The sequence below is a fragment of the Lissotriton vulgaris genome, chromosome 2_1 (assembly GCF_964263255.1).
Source record: "Lissotriton vulgaris chromosome 2_1, aLisVul1.2, whole genome shotgun sequence".
In the NCBI taxonomy this organism is placed as follows: Eukaryota; Metazoa; Chordata; class Amphibia; order Caudata; family Salamandridae; genus Lissotriton; species Lissotriton vulgaris.
The window spans coordinates 715,715,717-715,733,274 of NC_141687.1; positions in this window are offsets into that span (position 1 = coordinate 715,715,717).

Below are 17,558 nucleotides of genomic sequence, written 5' to 3' on the forward strand. Positions count from 1 at the left end.
TCTGTCTTGGGTTATGCTTTAAAAAGCTCGGAAGTGAAAAAGTCAAGCAAATGCAGAAAACAGAAAAGAGAGCAATGAGGGGTGACAGCCTGGCACATATGATGAAAGAAAACAAAGGGACGAATAAGACCGACAAACTGAAATGAAATGAACGGGTAGGCAAATAATCTGGAGAGAGACACAGTTGACACATAAAGATATAGAGAAAGAGGGAGCTGAGAGAGAAAACAGTACAAGAGAGGGCACGTGATAGCATGAGAGAGAATTAGGGAAACAAGAGCGGCCGGGAAACTGAAAGTACGGCCGGCCAGCCATGAATAACAAGCAAATGCAGAAAACAGAAAAGAGAGCGATGAGGGGTAACAGCCTGGCACATATGATGAAAGAAAACAAAGGGACGAATAAGACAGACAAACTGAAATGAAACAAATGGGTAGGCAAATAATCTGGAGAGAGACACAGTTGACACATAAAGATATAGAGAAAGAGGGAGCTGAGAGAGAAAACAGTACAAGAGAGGGCACGTGATAGCGTGAGAGAGAATTAGGGAAACAAGAGCGGCCGGGAAACTGAAAGTACGGCCGGCCAGCCATGAATAATTAGGGGAGGAGAAGCCGCAGAGCACACGCTGGGAGAAGCCCTTTGATGTGGTGGCGGCTGTGAAAAAATGCAATTAGGAGGGAGGGAGGCTGATGCGCGTGCTTGTTTGGTCACGTGATTCACGTGAACTCGAAGAAAACCGCACAGAAAAAAGCCTTAGTTTGACAAGTATTTTGAGCACTAGAATTCTCTCCATTTTCAATTCCTGCGGAATGGAAAAGGCGAGACCTAAAAAGGAGGTTAAGCAAACAAGTGGAGTCCAAATTAATTAGCGAGGTACTAAACGGGATTGATTTGACTCCAAAAGGAGACAGTCAGGATGAATATACTACTGTTTATTACTAGTCAAACCCTACTTCAAAAGGTAGGGAAAGGGGAATGCGATTAGGATGGAGTAAATTGTGATCTGTCTATGATGATACTGAGCTGTGGCTTATGGGCCACATGGGGTGAAACACGTGATGGCTGTGCCTCACAAAAGTGGCTTTACCTTAATCTTTTTTGCTTTCAAATAAACTTTGGACAAACCAAGTGAAAATACTAGTTTCCAACTTCATGTCTCACTCTGAACTAAACTAGATCTTGTATAAGGTCTATCAACGAACTTCTACAGAACAACCACTTGTCCTGGTGCTTTCTTTTTCCTCCTCCTCTTGGCCTCCTGCCCTGGCAGTCCAGCTCCACCAACACCAGGAAATGGAAAATTAAAATGATAATACTGGTTATTATCATTTTCCTTTTCCTTTAACTACTGCTCGCAGAGCAGTGGGGCGACGCTCCTCTGCCTTAGTGGAGGAACCGCCCCTGGCAAAACAGGAGGGGTTAAGGCAAAATGTTTGGGGGTGACCCTACAGAGAAGGAGGCCAAGTCCAACAATCAAGTAATTCGCACTCATTTTGAAGTTGTCACAGAATCACCCTGGTGTAATTTGCACTGAAATCCCTCCACTGGCTTCCCATTGAGGAAAGAATCAAATTTAAATCACTTTGCATTGCCCATAAACCATTCCACAACCTAGGTCCCCCCATCCTAAGAAACGCCATCCAGCACTACCAGCACAACCGAGCCCTCCGATCCAAATCCCTTAATCTGGCATCCATTCCCAAAGTTTAAAAAAACAGAAGTGGTGGTCCTCAATTTTCCCTGCACACCGCCAAACTCTGGAACTCCCTCCCGCCCTTTCTGGTGCCGAACCCAACCATTTCTCCTTTCGCAGATCCCTTAAGACACTGCTGTTCCCTTAAAGTGTTCTGATCATCTGCCTCTGTCTATCTGAAGCGCTGGGAGGCCTCCAGGTAGCCATGCGCTATATAAATACCACTCAATTTCAATTTCAATTTCAATTTCTTTCTGAAGTTATTACTGAATCATCCTAAAGTAATCCACACTCATACCGAAGTTGTCAGATACTCATCCCAAAGTTGTCAGAGAATCATCCTACAGTAATCCGCACTCATTCTGAAATTATGTAGTGATCCAGCGCAATGGGTCAACCCTCTTACCATATATCCTCCGATGGACCTTTTCTTTCCTGCCTGAGAGGGGATGGGAGTTAACATTACATCAATCAGTATTGATTTATAGTGTAACTCATTTGGCTACACAATAAGGACCAGGAATCAGTGACTATAGTTAAGAAAGTTTATTACAAATTAGCAAGCAGGTTAGGTACCAAAATCTTAGCACCAGGCTATAAAGATACAGAATAACCACTGGGAAACCCAACCTCCGAGAAAAGTTTAGCCGGACCAGTATTAGACAAACAAGAAGTTCAGTCACAGCAGTACAAAGATCAATAGCAAGATCTGCTGCTCAGAGATGAGTATCTGGTCTTCTCTTCTATACATGAGTAAAATCTGAAATCATCTAAGTTTAAGTCCATACTACAGAGGAAGGTTTTGGTACCTAAAGAGTCTAAAAAATCTGGGAAATTCAATAAAGGAGAAAAATAAGGCAGTGCATGAAAAATAAGAAGAATGGGAAGGTGTCAGGATTTCAGAAGCTCAGTCAAAAGTCTTCTTGGGTCGGTCATGGGACTTTGAGTGTTAGCCAAAGCAACACTTAGCAAGAGTAAAAGGGAATAAGCATAGAGGTCTAAATTTCTCAAAGTCCAAGGAAAACTGGAGTCAATCTCAGACAGTGTAGATTCCGGTTATTTGCACCAAAATCACTCAGGTACCACCCCTTGATTCACATAATCAGGGGTTCCATTATCCGTTTCCATTCCCACGTTGTAAGCTGCAAAATTCACAAAATGTCCCACACTAAACATGGGAACGACATTGTCCTTTGTCAACCAAGCCATGTTGTAACACTGCTGAATATGACTCTTCAGTTAATGCTACGGCGCTCCATATTCTTTTGTCAGGGTCTTCTTCTAGACTCTCTCTCTATCGCTAGTACACTGTTGTATAGATTCTCAAACTAACAATATATGTAGATGTACCTGCAAGGGAAAAGTCATGTAAGCAGAAAATGGAAAACAGTATCTCAGGGGTAATGGAAAACAGGTCTAGTAAGGGCAATTATAAAGTATTAAATCAGTTGTGCACATTTAATATGCGTGTGCACTTTCTAAAGCAAATTAATATAAATGTCAGTATATTGGATTCATATTGCATGTATGTGGCGGGGTTGGAGTGAGGACTAGATCTTGCTAAGTAGGGTTTTATTTTGGTAAAGGTTCTTTTGCTCCTTGAGGAGAGTCTCTCCTGGGAAAAGGCAGCGGGATCCGCAGTGAGAGGTTCCCCCTTCTGGGCGTCTTCCTTCGTCTTGCTCTGGTCTCTCTTCCTCTTCGCCCTGATAGAGCATGCGGAAACAAAACAATTCAAGGGGTCAGGATACCGTCCTCTGTGTTTTATTGCCTGTGAGGAAACCCGGGGGGGGGGGGGGGGTGAGAGGAGCACCGCTGAATAAGTGTTTGTACAACTTTTATCTACAAGGGCAGTGCAAGAGGAGAAGTAGTGAGGAAAGCGTGTTTTGGGGAAGGTACTGGGGTAGGACGGAAAGGGTATTTACAAGGTAGTCAGTGGTTATTACAGTCGGGTATTTACTAGCGAGACGAGTTTCCCTACGTACCTGCTGAAGCCACACTCTTCCAGGAGCGTGGCCCGGCAGCTCGTGGTGACGTTGGCCTCCTGGCGCTTCAACACTCTCGCCCAAGCAACTCGTCTCTCGGTTCGGCAACCCTTCTCCTTCCGCCTCCTGGATTCCGATCGCCTCACAGCTCCCGTAATCTTCGTACTCTCTTCCTACTACGCTCTCCACGACTGACTCCTCCGGGGTGATGTCACACGCCAAACCTTCTCCTTCCTCCTTTTTTCGCCAATCCGACCAACAGCGCGTCATTCGGGGGCGGACCTTCCTCTTCGGTACCGTATGCCCAATTAAAGGAGCCAAGTCCTACATCTTCCTCTTGTGTGGTCCATAGATGTCGTTTATCATCTCTCCATTCGCTCTGGTTAGGTGGGAGAGAGGGGGCATCATCAGAATCAACGGTCCACCATTCGAAAGGTGTCAAGGGACTGCCCATATACAGCCAGTAACCACACAGGAGCAGAATGCCGTTAAGTCCCAATGCCCCTCTCAGGATCCCCCTGCCAGGTTGGTTGGTTACTCCTTTGCAGGTAAGTACTAAGGGGGGAAAAGGGGATTGGGATGGAGAAGGGACCGCTCCAAAACTCTTGCCTTTTCTGCTTCTTCCGCTCTTCTTCTTCTTCTGTTTATTAGGCTAAAAAATAGTACTCATGTAACCTTTTCTGTTTGCAATAAACTTACTTCCTTATTAAGCATATGAATCACTTATCTTACTAGAGGGTTGTTTTGGGGCTTGCCTCTCTTCTTACTTCTCTTAATGTAATGTCTGTTTCACCAAAAGAAGCCTTCACTAGTTTCTTGTTCTTTTCTTTACAGGTCGTTCAGCCTCCTGATCTGCTCTGTCTAGTATGGAGAAAACAAGGTAAGTGTGTGTTCTTCCTTCAATTCTAGTGTAATTGCTAGAGTTCCTTATTAATACTTACTAAACAAGTAAACGTAGTGGCTTTTAATGGGGGTCTGGAATGCTGTGTTGAATCCTTCACTTCTCTCCAAGAAACCAATTCTCCCTGCCTATGTTTGTTATATCTTTTTAAAAAGTGAGAAGAAATGATTTTCACATTTACAGACAACTTTATAAGCTGAAAATCACTGCCTTGTGAAGTTAAAGTTTGACTTTTTAATTGAGCTCAGAAGAATATTTAACCCGGTAAACTGAAGAGCTCTCACACAATCCTATTCCTTAATTAAACACAGTGACAAACGTGGTTCTCTAAGCTAATTAAACACAACTGTCAAATAAGATGAATTGCAGGCTATACTCAACACACGGCAATTATTGTGCATGCGTTAATATTTAATCAATCTTTTAACTAGAAGGTAAAATGCAGCACGAAAGAAGGAAGTGCTCGCATAAACCTTCAATTGAATTTTTGCTGGTTACAAGCCTCAGAGATTCTTCTCAGACACTGCGTGTTGAAAGGTCACACCAGTGTAAACTCTTAACTGGAATATTTTACCAAGCTTTATTCTTGGAAATTAAAACGTTCTTTTATTTCACTGCAACAACATTTCTCGGACTTTTAAACAACCTTATTTCTTTCTCCGAAGTCAAGGTTATTTTTGATAAGGGAAAAGATTAATCATTTAGACTCCAAGAATACATAGAATAATACACTAACCTTTAGTTTTTAACCTGTGATAATACCGACGAAACTAAACCCGCATATTTCGAGTCTACCCTGACTAACTTCCACGACGCTGCATTTTCAGATGCTCTTCTAGTAAATTCTTCAGTGAAGTGTGCAGTAGAATGTTGAAGCACACTTCACCAGGCTGTGATTGCTTGGAAGACTAGACTGATAAGCAGCAGTAAGCTGTTGCAGTGTCAGGATGTTGGCAGCCATGTAGGAGTTTCTGCGATGCCAACAAGCACTCCAACTCAAAGGATGAATTACTCTCTGAGATGGAAAGGGAGGGTAGAAGCCACCGAGGAGGTATGAGGAGGAAACCTCCCGTGATTCCTGACAAGAGGAGGGGGTCCCTTACGTACCTGTTCATCCACCCCGCTACACTCCTCCCACCTGGTTTCTCCCGATCGGGGAGAGATATGGAGCGTGACAGGTAGTCTGCATTGCTATTCTCCCTACCTTTTTTGTGTTGTATCTCCAATGAAAAGGGCTGCAAAAATAGGAACCACCTTAGCACTCGTGTATTTTGTGATTTGTTCCTGTACATCTACTGTAGTGGGGCATGGTCGGTAAAGAGAACAAAGTGTTGCCCTTCTAAGTAATATTTCAATTTTTCTATGGCCCACCGTATAGAGAGACATTCCCTTTCTACTGTGGCGTATTTGACCTCCCTAGGGTGTAGTTTACTGCTAATAAACAGGATAGGGTGTTCTAGATTATCATTCCCTATTTGCGATAGTACGGCACCCAGACCGGTGTTGGAGGCATCAGTGGCCAGAAAAAAGGGTTTCTTAAAGTTGGGGGCGATCAATACGGGACTGGTAGTTATGGCAGTCTTAAGGTTCTGCCTGTACTGCCTGGTCTGAGGGTTTCTGTAGGTGTGACGGTTTTGACTCTTTTTTTAACAGGTCGGTGAGGGGGCTGGCTATTTCAGTGAAATTGTGTAAGAATCTCCTATAATAGCCTATGAGTCCTAAAAATGCCCTCAAGTCCCTTTTAGAAGTTGGGAAGGGAGTGTTCAGGATGGCTTTTATCTTTTCGTTTTGGGGGCTATAACTCCCTCGCCTAGCATGAAACCCAGATACTTTACTTTGGCAAATGCGGCTCTTGATTTTTTTGAGTTGATATGAAATCCTGCTGTCCTCAAAGCTGTTAGGATCATCTTAATATGTTCTAGATGTTCGGTCCAGTTGTTACTGAAAATGACTAGGTCTAAATACACAGAGCAGTATTTAGTTCATGGTTGTAGAACGTCATTCATGAGACGCTGAAAGGTTGCTGGCACTCCATGAAGGCCAAACGGTAGCACGTTGAACTCGTATAGTCCATCATCAATGGAAAAGGCTGTTTTGCACTTGTCTTCCTCTCTTAAGGGCACCTGCCAATAGCCCTTGGTCAGGTCAAGGGTCGTGATAAAACGTGCTTCGCCTATTCTTTCATTTAGCTCATCCACCCTAGGAATGGGGAAGTCGTCGAAGGATGATTTGGCATTGAGAGCGTGGAAATCCATACAGAATCTGGTCGATCCGTCCGGTTTTGGTACCATAACGATTGGCGACGACCATTGGCTTCTAGAGGGACGTATAACTCCTAGGCGTAACATTTCCTGTACCTCTCGTTTTACATCTTGTCTCTTGGCGGCCGGAATTCTGTATGGCTTCTGCTTGACACATTTCCCCTTCTCTGTCTCTATCGTGTGTTCAATTAAGTTAGTTCTCCCGGGAATGTCTGAAAACATTTCTGAGAAGGGTTGTATAGTTTCACCAGTTCCTTCTTCATTTCCGTAGTAAGTACCTCATTTATTGGTAGAAGGTGAAGCATAGAGGTATTGGAACTCACTGGAAGTACACACTGCGCCGACTTGGGAAGTGGGCCAAGCCACTTCTTCAGAAGATTTATGTGGCAGCATTGCTGTTGAGAAGGCGACATTTGCAGTCTATAGGTACATTTACCCAAGGTTTCAACGATGGGGTATGGTCCCAGCCAGGAATTTTTTTGTTGATGAAGGGAGCAATACTAAAACCCAATCTCCCACTGACAACGTCCTCCACCTCTTTCCATGATTGTAGTATTTCGCTTGGCGTTGCTGACTTTTCTCCAGGTTGGAGTAAGCTAGGTTTCTTAGTTTCCCTAGTTTACTTTTCAGTTGCTGTGTATATTCCAGGAGAGATCTTTGTTTGTTCTCTTCCTCTCTTTCCCAGGCTTCTTTCGTTATCTCAAGAAAACTACGGGGCTGGCGTCCATAAAGGAGTTCAAACGCTGAGTATCCAAGGCTACTCTGAACCTGTGCTCTCAATACATACAATGCTAAGGGGAGTAAACGATCCCAATCTTTGTTTTCCACGGATAACATCTTTTTAAGCGTGGTCTTGAGCGTGCGATTGTATCGTTCCACTAATCCATCCGTTTGGGGGTGGTATGCTGATGTACGTATGTGGTGCAGATCTAATGTTTTGCAGACTTCTTTCATAAGGCGTGATACGAAGGGTGTTCCTTGGTCGGTTAAAATTTCTTTGGGAAATCCGACTCTTGAAAATAGTTCCAGCAACTTCTCTGCGACGTTTTTTGTGGAGGGGTTTCTCAGTGCAAAGGCTTCAGGGAAGCGGGTGCTGTAATCTACAATTACAAGGGCATAGGTGTTTCCTTTAGCAGTGCAGGGAAGTGGCCCTATTAGGTCCATACCCACCCTCTCAAATGGAGTCCCGATTATAGGGAGGGGCTGGAGGGGTACTGCCGGGGGTTTGTACAGATTCCTCTTTTGGCAAATTTCGCAAGTGCTACAATACTCACTGGCCTCCTTATATATACCTGGCCAGTAAAAGTGTTTAAGGATGTTTTGTGTGGTTTTCTCGGGCCCTGAATGTCCTGCAGTCAGATGGTTGAGGGCATAAAAAGAATTTGTTCCCTGAAGTCCTTGGGCACTAATAGTTGTCTAGGCTCATTGACTCTCCCTTCTCTATATAGTAATTCTTTCTCGATTACAAATCTTGGATATGTGTTGGTAGGGGTTGTCAGTGCTATGTGGGCCATTTCCCATGCATTAAAGAGGGTTGGATCGTTAGATTGGGCAAATCTAAAATTGCGGTCTAATGTCCATGGCTCAGCTGTTACTAAGGCTGCCCGGGAAGTTTTCTTTTTTGACTCTGACTGTTTATTTATGGGTTTATATAGCGCTAGAATCGACTCCCGACAGAGTATCTTTGCGCTCAAACAACAGAAAAGAAACGTGGATGATCCTGAGGTCCTAGGAAGATGCTAAGTTTGAAACAAAAACGTTTTTAACAGTTTCCTCAATGCAAAGTGATCTGTTCATAACCTTAGAGTGACAGGGAGTTTGTTCCAAAGGCAGGGGCCAAGGTAGGAAAGAGCCTTTCCACCCAGTCTTGCCCTTCTGATGGGGGGAACTTGAAGAAGGGATTGATTGCTAGAGCGGGGAGCACGTACTGGGACATAGGGAACACATTTCTCCACCAGATACGTAGGGCCCAGGTCATGTATACCCTTGTGAAGGACACAACAGGTTTTGAATTTAATCCGTTGGCGGATAGGCAGCCAATGGAGCTTATCCAACAGAGGGCATGATGGAGATCTAGGTAGTGCATTCAGGACTAACCTCGCAGCAGTGTTTTGGACCACCTGAAATCTGCTAAGTAAGCTGTCATTCGCTGAGATCAGTATTCCATTACAATAATCCAGGTGACTGAGCAACAGAGCCTGGACAAGAGTTTTTCTGGTAGAATCCGGTAGTAATGGGAACACTCTTTGGAGTAGTCCAATTACATGAAAACAGGAGCCAGCTGTTTAGTTGACATGCTCGTTTAGGGATAAACCTTGATCCAAACGGACTCCAGTTTGGAACAAAGACAGAAAGTCCGGATTATCTACCCCAGTGATTAGATCTTCAGGTAGGGATTCTACTGCTCCTACCTGTACAGTACATGAAGGTCTACCGAGGGGGTGCAATGTTACCAGGGCTAGTGGGTAAGGTTTCACGTCCCCATGGATGCATCTTATGTATACAGTCTTTTTGGGGAGTATTTGTTGTGAATGTATCCGTCTTTTCTGTATCACGAACTGCCTACATCCTGAATCTAGCAAGGCCCTTAACTCTTACAATTGACAATAACGCGTACATAGAATGAAGGTCCCATTTCGGAGGTATACATCACTGCTTTCGGGATGTATCCCACCTCCATTTGGTTCTTCTGCCGATTTTCTACGAGGGCACAGGCGGGCAAGGTGGCCCCATTCTCCACAATCGAAACACTGCGGTCCCCTCATGAGAGGCAGTTCGGGCGGAGCGGTCTATACTTTGTTGGCTCAGTCCCACCTTTGTTCTTTTTTTCTTGTTTAGGGGGTGGAGTGGATTTAGATGTCTTGTCCGTCTCCCATATCAGAGCACGAGGTTGAGCCTGAGTATAATTAGCAGCCATTTCTATGGCTTGAGCAGATGTCAGACCCGAATGCTGCTTGAGCCATCTTTGAGTCCCATAGAGGAGAGCCTCCATAAACTGCTCTAGGTATATACAATTCATAATGTCCTCTTTGCTACTATTCTCCGGTCTTAGCCATTTGTCCGCGGCAGCTTTCAATCGGAAGAACAGGGTTTTTGGGTTCTCTCCTTGTATACCTTTCTCCCTTCTAAATCTAATCCGATATGGTGCTGCGTCGAGTCCTAAGTAGTCAAGGATTATAGCTTTTATATCCTGGTAAGGTGTATCCCCAGCTGCGTTAGCAACCTGGTAGGCCGCATGAGCCTCGCCTGACAACAACGGGGCGAGAAAGAAAGGCCACTTTTCCTCGGGCCATCCACAGGCCCTCGCTGCCCGTTCAAAATTAGTCCTGAAAAGCGTCCGGGTCTTCCACAGCTACATATTTCTACAGGGATACTCCTGATGGATAAGGTACTGGTGCTCTTCTTTCTACCAAAGGAGGAGCCCCCGAAACCTGTATCGCTTTTTGTAGCCCCTCGATTTGGGCTGCTATAGTGTTTTTGAAGACTTCTTGGTTTGCATCGGCCAACGTCATCTGACGTTCTATGGCCCATTCCAACTTCTCCTGCCCCTTTATTAAATGTTGAATGATCTGGTCCATCTTGAGTGACGGGATGGAAGTGGCAGATCCCACTTCTGACACCAGTTGTGGCGGGGTTGAAGTGAGGACTCGAAGACTAGATCTTGCTAAGTAGGGTTTTATTTGGGTAAAGGTTCTTTTGCTCCTTGAGGAGAGTCTCTCCCGGGAAAAGGCAGCGGGACCCGTGGTGAGAGGTTCCCCCTTCTGGGCGTCTTCCTTCGTCTTGTTCTGGTCTCGGTGAAGTCACTCTTCCACTTCGTCCCAATAGAGCATGCAGAAAAAAAACAATTCAAGGGGTCAGGATACCGTCCTCTGTGTTTTATTGCCTGTGGGGAACCGGGGGGGGGGGGGGGGGTGAGAGGAGCACCACTGAATAAGTGTTTGTACAACTTTTATCTACAAGGGTGGTGCAAGAGGAGAAGTAGTGAGGAAAGCGTGTTTTGGGGAAGGTACAGGGGTAGGACGGAAAGGGTATTTACAAGGTAGTCAGTGGTTATAACAGTCGGGTATTTACTAGCGAGACGAGTTTCCCCGCCTCCCCACCCAACCTGTAACTCGCTGACGTACCTGCTGAAGCCACACTCCTCCAGGAGAGTGGCCCGGTGGCTCGTGGTGACATTGGCCTCCTGGCGCTCCAACACTCTCGCCCAAGCAGCTCGTCTCTTGGTTTGGCAACCCTTCTCCTTCCGCCTCCTGGATTCCGCTCGCCTCACAGCTCCGGTAATCTTCGTACTCTCTTCCTACTACGCTCTTCACGACCGACTCCTCGGGGGTGATGTCACATGCCAAACCTTCTCCTTCCTCCTTTTTGGCCAATCCGACCAGCAGCGCGTCATCCGGGGGCGGACCTTCCTCTTCGGTACCGTACGCCCAATTAAAGGAGCTGAGTCCTACATCTTCCTCTTATGTGGTCCATAGATGTCGTTTATCGTCTCTCCATTCGCTCTGGTTAGGTGGGAGAGAGGGGGCATCATCAGAATCAACGGTCCACCATTCGAGAGGAGGGGGTCCCTTACGTACCTGTTCATCCACCCCGCTACAAAGTAACATACAGTAAAATCTTTAATAAGCATGGGTAAGTATGGATAAGAACTACATTTTTTTATGAAGTATATGGACAAATTAGTGCATACATTACATAAATCCTTGTTGTTTCTAGAGTAAATACATTCTAAATAAGTGAGTAGTCATCAAGTCTCCAAAGAATATCTAATTTAATATGGTTAAGACACAGTGTTATGCATAAATTCCCTAATTCTACAGTGATTGCACTTTATTAATAAGGTCAAGTACAAAATCTTATGTTATTGTTGTTTTTTGTTGTTGTTTTTTTATTAAGTGTTTTCAATGTCACATAGCATATACAGCATCCAATAATACAATGCAATGACATTCAGTCAAACACAAAAAAAGGAATAACAGCAGAACCATATCTAGTAATAGGACACAATAAAAAGAAAAATAAGAATAACAAATTATGTTATTGTCGTTATGCGACACAGGAAACGTGCTAAGTGCACGTTTATGTTGTGTATTTGTGATGTGTAAAGGTGGAGTCAAATTTACACTTCTCAAGTAGTAAAAGATCATCATGCATTTTCAAATGACGTCATCAGAATTTCATCCTGGAGTAGTTTTGTGATGATTCAAGAGCAGCAGTCGAAGAGCATTAAAATAAGAAAGGGAACTGTCATGCTGTGCACAAATGGGGGCAGGGTTAAAGGCGCAGCTAAAAACACAAAATATTCTGTTACATTTTTCGGTCTTCCACCTTTACGTATGTACATATATATTAAAAGTTTAAATGTGAAATAAATTCAAGATAAGTTAATCAGTGGGACATGCACTGTCATACTTTATGAAACCTCGATTAGTTAAGGCACTGCAGACGTCTGTCTCTGTAACCAGAGAGCCACGGAATTGAACTCTGTTTGGAGCAGTGGAGAATAGTTAGGGGTATAAATATGCCCCGGAAGCCCCTTCTGCGCAGGGGCCTATGCTACACTCATTTAAAAAGCACAAATCTCATAGCTCAGCTGGCAACGTATTTATTTATTTATTTATTTAGTGTTTTATAAAGTGCGAACCTGACCCGTTAGGGTATCAGAGCGCTTTACAGAGAAAACACCCTAAATTCAAAGATTAGGAGCAAACGATCATGAATACACTTAAGGGAGAAAATACAAGAAGGCGCAAGGGAGGACTGCACAATATCAACCTCTGTCCAGATAAAGGTACAGTGAGGTACGAATTATGCCATAAGCAAAACATTGTCTATGATATCAGGATCACATAGATTACATTTGCAAAGTCTAGTGAAGCTTAAAATGGATAGGGTTATATAAATAGCAGTAAAGTGTCGCTAAGCTGCTGATCTGTAAATGCTTTGAGAGAGCTTAAGGCAACTCTGTAAAGAATCTTCTGACACAGCATAGATTGGAGATCTTTATTAAGTTGAAGGCAAATAGAGACAACACACCAGAAACTCAAGAGCGGTACCGGGTGCACTCACAGCAGGCCATAACTGTCATAGGCAATAACTGTCATTGGAATCAGCTGTCATTCTAGAATGCCAGCTGATTACATCACAATGCACGTGCATGGGCAAGAGGGAACGGGGACCTAGGGGGGACAATTCTAAGGGAAAGTCAAGAATGAATTAGAACTCAACACATCTCCTTCCCAAAGAAAGGGAGAAAAAGGAACTAAACAGAATAGTGTACACTGTAAAGGGGTACAGGGGTGATCCCTATTCACATACAAAGTATTTAAACTTGCTGGGTTTAACAATGACCCGTCCAAACCTGCCCATACCTCCATCCTCGGTTACAGAATCACCAGCGGGGTCCTCCTCTTCTTCTGGCAGGCTGGAACTACTCATACATGGTACATCACTAGAATCACTACTGCCAAGAGCAAGGTGTTCACCCAGTGTTTTGTTGAGCCACTGGGTAGAGCGGACGCTAACTTCTCCAGACTGGGAATGCATGGAGGTATTGTTACCTTCTTCCTCTGATCCTAAATCATCGTCAAGCATCTAATCAAAGTTCTGTTGCTTGCACACAAGGTCATGTTTAGCACGCTGAGCCTGAGTTGCATGAGCGAGAGATTCACCCCTCTCGCCCATGCTATGAATAGCTTTCTCGCACACAGAGAGCGCAGAAACATGTCAGACTTTGCCATCAATAAGTACAGCAAAATTAGAGAAAATCTTTTTAACGACAACGGGTTCGGAATAGCGATTCTGACCTTTTTCGATGAAACCGCTCTTCTTAACCCTCACTCGATCTCCCACCTTAACACTTAACGGTTTGCACTTATGCTTTGAGTCGTATCGCTTCTTGCAATCACTCTGTGCTTCTAAAACATTCTTCCTCACCATTTCAGAAGACCACTCCGCTCTCCCAGCTGTTTGGAGCCAACCAACATTATCTTTGGACATGCGGGTTCTGCCTCTTATCTATTCAAAGGGACTGAAGGATGGTCTCTCACTCGGGGTGATCCTGTATGCCCATATCATTTTGTACAATTCAGTCTTCCAAATTAATATGTTATTGTTGGCTAACTGTATGGTGGCTTTGACAACCTGGTTAAACAGTCAAGTGAAATAATCTTTATTTCGGTCAAAGACCATAAAAGATGCGAAATACATAATACACTCATTAAAAAAGCATCATGACAAATATGAGTAATTGCAAAAAAGACACAGATTACATTTCCCAAAGGCTAAAAAGATAAAAGAAGTTAAAAAAGATAAAAATAATATGTACAAGTTAAAAATATGATAAGATCAGAACGAAGATATCACACAGCCAACAGGACTAGGCAAAACATTGACCACAAGACTAGTTCTTAACTCCTTGGACACTCATGACGAGCTCAGCTCGTCATGATGTATACCTCCATACACTCATGACGAGCTGAGCTCGTCATGAACAATGGTAATCCTGAGAAGTCAGCACAGCAGGAAAATAACGCTACATCGATGTGGTTAATAAATGACCAGCGCCTTTGCCACATGGCATGTAAGTAACAGGAAACAGAGAATACAATTGGTTGGGAAGTATCACATTTTAAAAACCAGAGTGCCTGGTGATACTGCTTAAGCCCCAAATTTCTACATAATTGAGCAAGCCATCGCTTTCTGAGGTTCTTATAAGATGGACAGAAAAAGAAGACATGGGGCGCAGACTCCTTCTTTGCCCCACATGCTGGATATTCTAGTGATTTGTTATCAGACCATTTATGCGAAAAAGCCCTAAGGGGTAGTGTGCCATGCCTGAATTGGACGTAGAGTTTCCTTGCTTGGGTAGGGAGAATCTCATCCAAGAAAGGCTCAAGTTTATACTCATCTTTATGACTCAAAGATTCTAAGGTTAGGGATCCCAGCGTAGAGTTGGCGACAACATCCTCCAGTTGGTGGTTATGATGGAGTCTCACCTATTCAGCATGGGACACCATCATACACGCTACCTCAGGCTTACTCCAGAGATCCGGGAGACCCAACCTCTTACTCTCCTTTCTTATATGGGCAAACCATTGGATTTTATCCGTCCCAGGAAGTCTCATAAGTTCCTTGACTTCTTTTCTGAAGTACCTCAATTCAGGGGTGACCCATAGTCTACACCAGTATGCTAAAGGGCGAAGACCGATTACCTAGTCTATAGGTCTGATATTTAGGTCCATTCTTAGGAGGATAAGGGGAGTGCTAGCTGGAAGGGACAGCAGAGATCTTAAAAAACAATGTTCCACCTTACGGATATCTTCAGTTTGACAGTGACCCCACAGTTCTGCCTCATACAAAATGGCTCCCCGGGCTTGTGCTTTATAAATTTCCAGGACAGGAGCAACCGGTTTAGCTGTCGATTCCCGGTGCAATTTTATAACACCCGCTGTCAACTGCACCAGCCTACGTTTAGTCTTGGCTATCTGAGGGCCCCACTCCATAGTATCGCTGAGGGTAATGCCCAAATACTCGAACACAGTAACCCTATCCAGAGCAGTGCCATTTAGAGAGGGATTGGAGCGAGTGATCTTTGGGGGTTTACATATCATATACTTTGTTTTTGAGATGTTAATCTCCAACCCCCTTTTCTGGCAGAAACTGGCAAAACTATCTAGGGCACACTGTATTCCAACCCTGAAGTATAGCATTAAACACCAGACAGAAATACGCCGTCCAAATCTCGGGTTGATCTTTATAAAAGTCCCCGGGGATTTTATCGGTGCCAGGAGCTTTTCCTGTCGGGAGTCTTCTAATCGCACCCTCCACCTCGAACAGTGTAATCTTTGTGTCTGGGGATGATTTAAAAGTGATTTGGACAAAAGGAGGGTGTCGTCGGCAAAGATAAGTGCCACTACCTGCTCACCACGTATCTTAGGTGCATCAATATCTTTGACCCCTTTAAGGTGGGCAAGTAGGGCATTAACAAAGAGGCAGAAAAGGGTGGGCGCCAGGACGCATCCCTGCCTCACTTCTCTGTTGACCATAAACCTAGGAGTCAAGGCACCCCTCTTGCCACTTCTAACCTGCACAAAATTGTTAAAGTGGAGTCTCCTAAGACGATTAAGGAGTTAGATTGGAATCCCCATGTCCGCCAAGACATCCCACAAAATTTCCTGGGGTACCACATCGAATGCCGTCTTAAGGGCGACGAAAATCAAGTAGAGGCTACCACCCTCTACTTTAACCGTTTTCCAATATAACAGTTGCAATCTTAAAAGTTGGTCAACTGTAGATGTTTTTTCCCTAAATCCGGCTTGATAGGGGCTCAGTATCTGCGAGTCCTCCATCCAAGTCTCGAGGCGATCGAGGATAATCCGTGCAAACAGTTTTTGACTCACGTTGATCAAGCTGATCGGGCGGTAGTTTGCAGGGATTAATGGACAGCCCTTTTTAAATACTGGGACAATTTCCGCCCCAGCCAAGTTTCAGGTATGGGGCAACCCTGAAGTATAGCATTAAACACCAGACAGAAATACGCCGTCCAAATCTCGGGTTGATCTTTATAAAAGTCCCCGGGGATTTTATCGGTGCCAGGAGCTTTTCCTGTCGGGAGTCTTCTAATCGCACCCTCCACCTCGAACAGTGTAATCTTTGTGTATGGGGATGATTTAAAAGTGATGAGTGCGGGATCATCTTCCAATCTACGTTGAAGAACCTTGTGGGTATTCTGAGGAGTTTCCTGGCTCATACGAGAGCCTGGTTCCATTGAATATAGCGCCCCAAAATGCTCCACCCATCTCTCTGGTGCAATACTCGGCTCATCTGCAACATATCCGTAGGTGCTGCCCGTTCTTACAATTGCCCAAAACTCCCGCATATTTCTATTACCCAGGACACATTTTATACTCTCCCATCTATTATTTTCCCATTGCTGCTTGGCCTCAACAATGGCCTGCTTGTATTCCTGCCTCCTCAGTTTGACGGAACTCCTGACTGGAGCTTTAATTGACTTAATCAAAAGAGACTTCGCCATTTTACTTTTATCATTAAACCATGACTGAGTCTTCTGGTTTATCCTGTGGCTGGGTTGAGTAAATCAGCCAATGCGACCACCAACCCCAAATGTAGTTTAGCAATTTTATTTGCCACCTCTTCTTGTCCGAGCTCAATACAGCCACTAATCTCCATAAAGGTCTTACAAACAACTGAATATAAGGCACTCATTTTATCTAAGGATTGTTTCACGACAGGCCATTTAAGCCTTCTCCTAATATTTGAGAGATTCAATTCACTATTTTGACATGGGTTACTCCCATCGGAGACACCGGTCTCGGGTAGTCTCAAATTTAGAACCAAAGCGTTATGATCACTGTCATATCGGGGTAGAATCTCAAAATCGGTGACCTTGTCTCGACCAAGATGTAATCTTTGCGGGATGTTTGGCCAATAAGATTAAACGTGGCCTTTCCCTCACGATCTGACTGGGTACGGCCATTGCAGGCTCTCATAGAGTGGGCCATAGTTATCAAATTCAGTTGGATAGCCAGTGGTGACCAGGCCTTAATTGGAGTAATTTGGAGCTCGGGTATAGACCATTGCTCGTCTTCTTCTCTAATAATAGAATTTCCAATGGCAGGTAAGGGCTCGTATTGACAATTAAAATCACTCGCAATAATCAATTGGCTTTTAACAGAAACAGAGAGAATAAAGGTATC